The following is an 8,000-nucleotide window of genomic DNA, read 5'->3' as shown; positions in this document are numbered from 1 at the left end:
GTAAATCCACAAGTGGCAAGAGTGTTTATTTTGTTTATACATTTTTACGAGTAATCATTTACGAGTACACTTGTATTAAGTCTCAGATTGTATATGACGCCTTTATACTAAATTCATTTGATGTGTAATGACTGATACTTTAGTATGTGAAATTTTGATTTATTTATTAGTTGTAATTGCCTTTGTAGTACCTTTCAGTAACGTTAGTTCTGATATTTCAGTGCTTTTGTTTTCTTTCTTTTGACTTAATTTTAGTTGTTTTTGTGTATCGTACCAATATTATAAGTACAGCGAATAACAACTGATTTTTACAGTTTATTCTAATGTCGTGCTGTGACACCACTGTTTTACGATGGTTAGAGAGATAAGCGCTAATATATATATATATATATATATATATATATATAGTTAACCCATCCACATTATGTATTTGCCTTCCAATGTTAGGAGTGAATCAGTGCTTGCCGTTGGTTCATGTCCGTCTGATTTGTTTATCGTATACTGTTTCGTTCCGTAAAAATTTATCAATTGAAATGTTTTACATTTTTCATATTTGAGCTATTTGTAGCCGACTATATGATATATGATATAGATTTTTCTCATTTTTGAAGGCAGTATAAATGCTCAACATCTACTCAATTCGGACTTTTGTGAATAGCTTTTTTTTGGCAATAATACCTTATCTCCTTACTTTCATATACAATAAAAGTAACAGTACTGTAACAGTGGTTGAATCGTCGTATACACTTGAATCGACAAATGACGGCGGTATTTCCTCTGTAATTGAAGAAATTGTTATTTTTTAATTTGATTTGCATTGTATACAACAATGTTTCCCTGTAGTATACAAGTAATTCTTATGATTGCATCATTAAGATAAAAAATATTTATATAATTGTAATAAATATTCATGGTGATTAAATATCATCGTCAAACTGTGTTTGATTTATCTTTTTGATTAACTCAAATGTTGAACATCTGACGGTTGACCGTCGATCCTTCAAACTGACAAACACAATTGAACTTATTAACTTATTAGCGTATTATTTAGTGTGATTTTCACTTGTTATATGCAATTGCACAAAATTCTCGACCGTCAAATGCGTTCTTTAGTTCGTTTCACAAATGAATTGTACTTTACAGTATTTCGGTCGCATTGATTGAATATCGTATTTCGGTCGCACTAAATGAACAATTCAATGAGCAATCTTTCAATAACGCCAATATTTACAAATCCATTTCCGTCGACTCTTATAGATGTCCATATACATTTTTGTACTTCTGCAATAGTATTAAATTATAGATAAGTATCGTATTATAAAAATCAGATATACTCCCACATAAACACTAATTTAAACCGTTTCTGTTCAAAATTGGTTTTCCAAGTAACTTCAGTATCCACAGCATAGAATGTAAAAGGAGTTTGTTTGGAGAAGTTGTAAAATCCAATAAAGTAACAATGATGACGGCAACAGTGATCTGGATCACCACTTTGAAAAAAAGAAATTAAAATCGGATTAATCCGGCGTAGTTACATTTTTTGACAATGTAGTACAATGTGTCTTCAAATCAGACAATTAAACATTTTTTATGAAGTAATACATTAATAAGTGTTTTTTTTTTCTAATTATGGGTGTTGTGCTTAGGATAATTTGTATTTGATCTCACATCATCTTGTATAGAAGAAAATCAACTTGGAAAGAATGTTGTCTCTTCTTTTTTACTTGTTCGATTTCTTGTTTTTCCTATTCAAGAATTTGTTTCATCTAGAATGTTTTGATTTTAGCTAATAACTGTCGCAAGTGTAATATACAAAACACCTATGATAGTGTTCAAAAGTTTATCTTTAAATGGCAAGATTATTAGTTCCTTTTTAATTTGCGAGTCGGCTTTTTTTCCCCTAATCATGACGGTACTTAATATGTCGATATAAATATTATACATGCCTTTACTATAGATAAGCAGATACCTTGAGATGCGTTATAATGAAGTTAACTGAATCGATTTATGAAAGGCTTAATTGCAAGAAACGACTAGCCGTTCAATACAAAGATATATAAACTCATAAAAAAACCAGGCTTATAAAACTAAATGTTAGTACAACAGACGTGCATTTTGTCTACATATGACTCGACGTAGTAGGAAGGCCAAATTAGCAAGGAAGTGAAAGGAACATTGCAAACCGCGAATTATAAATACTCTAGAAATTTCTAATGCAGTGTATGTCTAAAGGTAAAAGACCCTAACTGAATACGTCTTAAGAAGAAAGCTCTCTTTTACATTTTATTACATTTTATAAAACGGAATTTTGACTTTTGCATTTTCATAAATCGAACTCCAGTATCACCCACAATGTACAATATTCTGAGGCTCTCTTGTTATTTTTTTTTAAATGTTCAGTTTATCTTTACAGAATTTAAAAAAAAAACCGCAAATTAACTGCAGTAGTCCTCAATATTTTCCTTTTAATATTGCAGTAATTGTTGAACAAAAGCTCCATTTATATCACTGTAGTTTAAGCTCCAGTCACAACAGATCGTATGATTTTTTGTCGTAAAAGATCTATAAAATAGTTGTTGTGGCACTGTCGTTCAAAATGTCAAAAAAATATTTCAAGTGGTCACATCAGTTACGACATGTCCACGATGTTTCCACGATGGATACACGACAGAAAAAAATTGTATTTGTATTGTAGTGGGTTTGTCGGGAGTCGGTCGTGCAATAGACGTACGACAATCGTCAGTTGTTTTGGTGCTTTTTTCATGTGTTCATGTCATGGGATGGGCGTGTCACTGTCGTGTCGCTGTCGTCCGATTGTCGCAAGACTGTTGCACAACAGTCGAGGGTCACTCGCGCGTTTGACTCCAAAAAAGTTCTATATAAAGAAGGCCCGATTTATTGGGTGCATTTTGCTATTTGCTTTCAATATTATTCAGTGTCATTATAAATTCGGTCCAAGTAAACGATTGTTTTCGTATTATTTTATATTATAAGAATCAACGCTAACTGGCCATATTTGCTCTTGTTTGAGTCCGGCAAGGCGCCTATTCAGCAGGGCCAAGCGTAATCGTTCTGATGGAATATAGTCATCCTCTTTAAACAGCAGACGGTTTGTTTTTCCAAATATTCATTCCCGCCGAATTGTATTCTTCTTAATATAACAAAAAAGGTTGTGTACCCCTGTCGTATGACAGACAAACAATATTGTGTGAGAATCGTACGAAATTTGGTATTTGTGAGACAATCGTGCGACTGTATCACGAGTGTCTCACAACAGTTCTGAGATTGTCGTGCGACAGTCGTGCGACAGTCGTACGATTGTTTTTATTAAAATGGTATATGTTGGTACCTGCGACAATGTGCTTATCGCACGACAGTCGCACGACTGTGGTAAGACACTCTCACAACCTCCATAAGACAGTGACACGACAAGTCTTAAAGTATCGTGCGATTGTTGTACGACGATCACAGATGACCTGCGATTTGACTAGATTTCATGTCGGGGCGCTGCATAGATGTGTCGTGGGTTCTTTATGACCAGGGCTTTAGTCAGGCGCTCTAGATTTCTGGGAGTTTTATTGGCATCAATTAGTATTTTTGAATATACTGTACCAAACCTTGAGTTTAGTGGGAACTTTTCAAAATACACCTGTATTAAGCAAAAGCCTTTGTTAAAAGACAATCAATGTTAGATACCTCTGTAGTGCATTTCATATAAATTGAACGTGTATTAAGAGACCTCCCTTAAGTGGTCTCTTAAAACAAGTTTGACTGTAGTTCGAATAGGTGGCAATAGTTGTCACGCTCTTTGGTTTAAAAACGGGACTTTATGACATGCTTTTTTAACAGTGCCATTTCATTTCCTTATTTTCTTACAATTAAATATCTTTGACATAACCGAATCGATTGATGATTCAATTTCAAGTTGAGCAATAAAAGCATGTTATTAGCTCTAGTGCAGCTGTTTATTATACTTTGTTTTCCAAACTATTTTTGTGATATCTAAATTTGGTATGACCATATTGTACTTAATAGTTTGTCTTTTAAAATAAATTGCACTGAAAAAGAAACTTCTATTTTCATTTACAACTTTTATCTTTTTGCCATTCACCATGAGTACAAGAAAATGTTCTTGCACCAAATTCATTGATTTAGGCATTTCTGTTGAAAAGAAAAATCTAATTTTGAAGCCGAAGTATTTATTATGACATACCTTCCGATTTTCTCATAAATAACATTAGCGTTAATAGTTAGGTGCTAAAGCTTAAAGAACCACTAAATACGATTTTGACATAAAAAATTATGTGTAACTCAATGCCGAAGTATTTATTATGAAATACCATCCGATTTTCTCATAAATAGCATTAGCGTTAATAGTTTGATGCTAAAGCTTAAAGAACCACTAAATACGATATTTACATTTGTGTAACTCAATGCATATAGTATAATCATCATCTAAAAGATTGAAATCAAATAAGTGTTAGTGGCCTCATCAAGATGTTTTTTGTTATTGTCACAGTGGCGATGTAGCAAGTAGTTTTTAACTGTTTACAAAAGCTCGATTTGATTTGTAATTTTACAAAAATAAAAACAAATTTCTTGTTTCCTGTATCGTTGGTGTTATACTATACTTTCTGGTTTAACACTTGATCTATCATTTTCAGGAGAAAAATGGATAAGGAATGCATTCTTGCAACGTTTTTTTCAAGAACAGGAGAAGACAGAAAAGGAATATTTTCTTGCAACGTTTTTATAAGGTTTTAGATTTTCAAATATTTTGGCCTCTACCATCACTGAAAGACAGTAATTGTCGAAATCCGCATATGTATGTCAACAGTTTATGTGATCATGCTTCATAATAAAGATAATGCATTTTGTTCTTTATTCTTGTAACAAATATGTATGGTGCTTTTATTTGCTTTCAATGATTACTAAAAAAAAAACCAAATATGTTGGTATTTGTTATCAAACCGTTATAATGATGACGGTTGATTGTAAATTCCTAAAGTTAACAAATAAAGCTGATTATATAAATCGGTTAACCCTATAATTACTATGTTTTATGCAATGGCTACAAATTATGAACCTAAACATGTGTTTTAATTTAGAATGTTAAAGTAAATAAATCAAAGGCAACATTTAGCAATTAAGGATTGTTGTTCTGGAGATAAATTAACTGAGTTTCACAAAATAATTGTACTTTTCTGTATTCTGCATTGCAGAAATCATCCGGACGGACGGATGACAATATTTATAAAACTATTTCCGTTAGTTTTGTTTGATGTTTATACAATTCAGCAGTAGTATTAAATCAAAGATAAGTACTGAATTACAAAACCAATCTACATTAACACCCACATTAAACCTTATCCAGACCTTTATTGATCTATATTATCTATTCCAAATGATTTCATTGACTAAAGCGCATAAATTCATAAGATTCAGTTTGGAGAATTTATAAAATCAAATAACAATACTGACGTTGACATTTCACTGGATCAACACCAAATAAAAAAGGAAATAAAAGTCGAATAAATCGGTTGTAGCGGCCATTGAGATCTTTTTTTATGTAGTTGGGATTTTCGTCTTTTTATCAGACAAGGAAACCATAAATTGTCATGAAGCAATATATGTATGCTGTTTTTCTAATTATGTGTGATGTGCTTAAGATCATTTTTATTAGATTCATTACATCTTGTATAGTAAACAATCACCTAACAAACAGTTTTGTTTCCTCTTATTTTGACTTGTATGACTTCTTGTAATTTAAAGTGGATTGCAGGAAACCCTGTTGATTCATGTATTTTCAAGTTGATGTAGGAAGCCCTTCCATATCTTTTGATATTTACGATGCTTTTTTCACCAAGTACTAAGTTAAATGTGAAATTTCAAACGATTTTATTTTGTTTGGTTTATTGCGCATTTGAAACTCGCGTATATACGATAAGTTTTTCTTTAATGATTCATAGTTTTAAGTTAGCATACAAAATACAAGATTTCGTTTTGGATTCTAAAGCTCAGAATTAAATTGAAATGATACACTTCATGGAATATATTATGCAATTATATATTTAACAACTGGGTTTAATGAGATGGTAATCATGATTCTTTTCCCCAGAAATTTATCTGAATTGATGATAGAATGAAATTCAAAACAGTGTGGCTGTGGCCATTGATTGACACATTAAATGCATCCATTGACTGGGACAATTTACGTGAACGTTTGTCTGTAACGACCACTGTTCACGACGTACCTACGATAGACATTTAAACTGTGGGGTCACCAAAGGTTTCTTAACGCCTTTAATTATAAAATAATGAAAAAATTAATCAGGAATAACCTTTATATTTTGATTCATATAATTGATATAAATCAAAACATCGTGTTATTTCTGATTAATTGTTCGAATTACTTTATTAAGGTGTTGAGAACCTTTGGTGACCCCATAGTTTAAGTGTCTTTAAAAAGTACATAGTGAGTAGTGGTCGTTACATACAAACGTTCACCTAAATTGTCCCAGTCAATGGAGGAATTTAATGTGTCAATCAATGGCCACAGTCACACTGTTTTGAATTTCATTCTAACTCAAAATCCATAATCACCCTGTTTATTAATAAGGTCACGGTTTTTCCATAGAACGAAATTCATAACAGTGTGGTCGACAGTAAAACGTTTATTAGTAATTGTACTGAAAAGTTTACCTTTAACTTGTTTGTCGTGGGCGATGATTTTATGCTCACTCAGTCTATCGGAGGCCTTCAAGTGGGGATTTAAATAATCATTTGTTACAAATTTTGATACATAAAATGAAACTTTCTTTTCACAAATCATTTAAGGAATTTATTTTAAATAATTGTTATACCATCACTTACAACAGTTTCACTTTTAAGAATATTAATGTCCAGAGCTGATATCAATAAATAATAATAATAAAAAAAGTTTATTCACTGTAAAAAAAAAACCAAAAAAACTTTTAAGTTAATAGGGACCCGCGTTATTTCAGAAAATATCTTATTGATTAAGAGAACAAAAACTTCTACGTTGTGATCATTTAAGAGTGGCCTTGTATTTATTCAATGCTAACCATGTGGGCTTTGTTTTTTTTATATACCATAAATCGATTCGTTCATTCAGATTTTTGTCAGTTTGCCTTGGCTCTTCAAGTCCAACACACAACTTCTCACGAAATTGGTATTTTTCTTACAAAAATTACATCCATGTGATGTATTCTTTTCATGGAGAATGAATGTTGCACCTTATTTTATTTGTTATAGTGTTTTTTTGTGTGTATCATTGACGTATAAGACAACCTGAATCTTCTTTATTCAAATTTAAAACATACGAGATGGCAATTATGACACAAAATAACTAAATTAAACTTACAGCAGAAGAAAGATAATGAACATCGCTTTTATAGTCTTCTAAATATCGAAGACGCGTGGTCTTTTTAAAAATGATGTAAATTTATAAAGGAAACAACAAACAAAATAGTTCGAATATTTATATTGGAAAAAGTAACGGTGTGTAAATCATAACAATTATTTTATTTCAATGAAAATCAAACTGCACACTTTATAGAATGAAAGCTCCAAGAGGTCTTGGGATGAAACAAAACAAACATAAAAGATGAGCGAGAAAAAAATAGGGATACCGCATGGAAATTGGAAAATGGTCCGCAACATTAATTTAGTCATCTCACTTAGTTGAAATTAAAGACCTGGCGAATTTTAGCCTTTTGCAATGGATGTGATGTATGTTTAAAAAAAAAATCATGGTTTGTTTGGACATTTTTATAAATCAAGTCTTGTTTTTAAATTATTTGCAAGTAAGTTTTAAGTCATGAACAAATTATCACTCACAGAAAGACGTCAAATCCATCAACAAAAGAAAAAAATTAATAGACGACCGACAACGCACAGAATATCATGTATGTGTTCCGGACCATATGAGTATTTGGACCATACGCATATATCATGACCATAAGGGTATACTAATATGG

Source organism: Mytilus galloprovincialis, chromosome 9 (assembly GCF_965363235.1).
Source record: "Mytilus galloprovincialis chromosome 9, xbMytGall1.hap1.1, whole genome shotgun sequence".
Lineage (NCBI taxonomy): Eukaryota > Metazoa > Mollusca > Bivalvia > Mytilida > Mytilidae > Mytilus > Mytilus galloprovincialis.
This window is presented reverse-complemented; position numbering follows the sequence as displayed.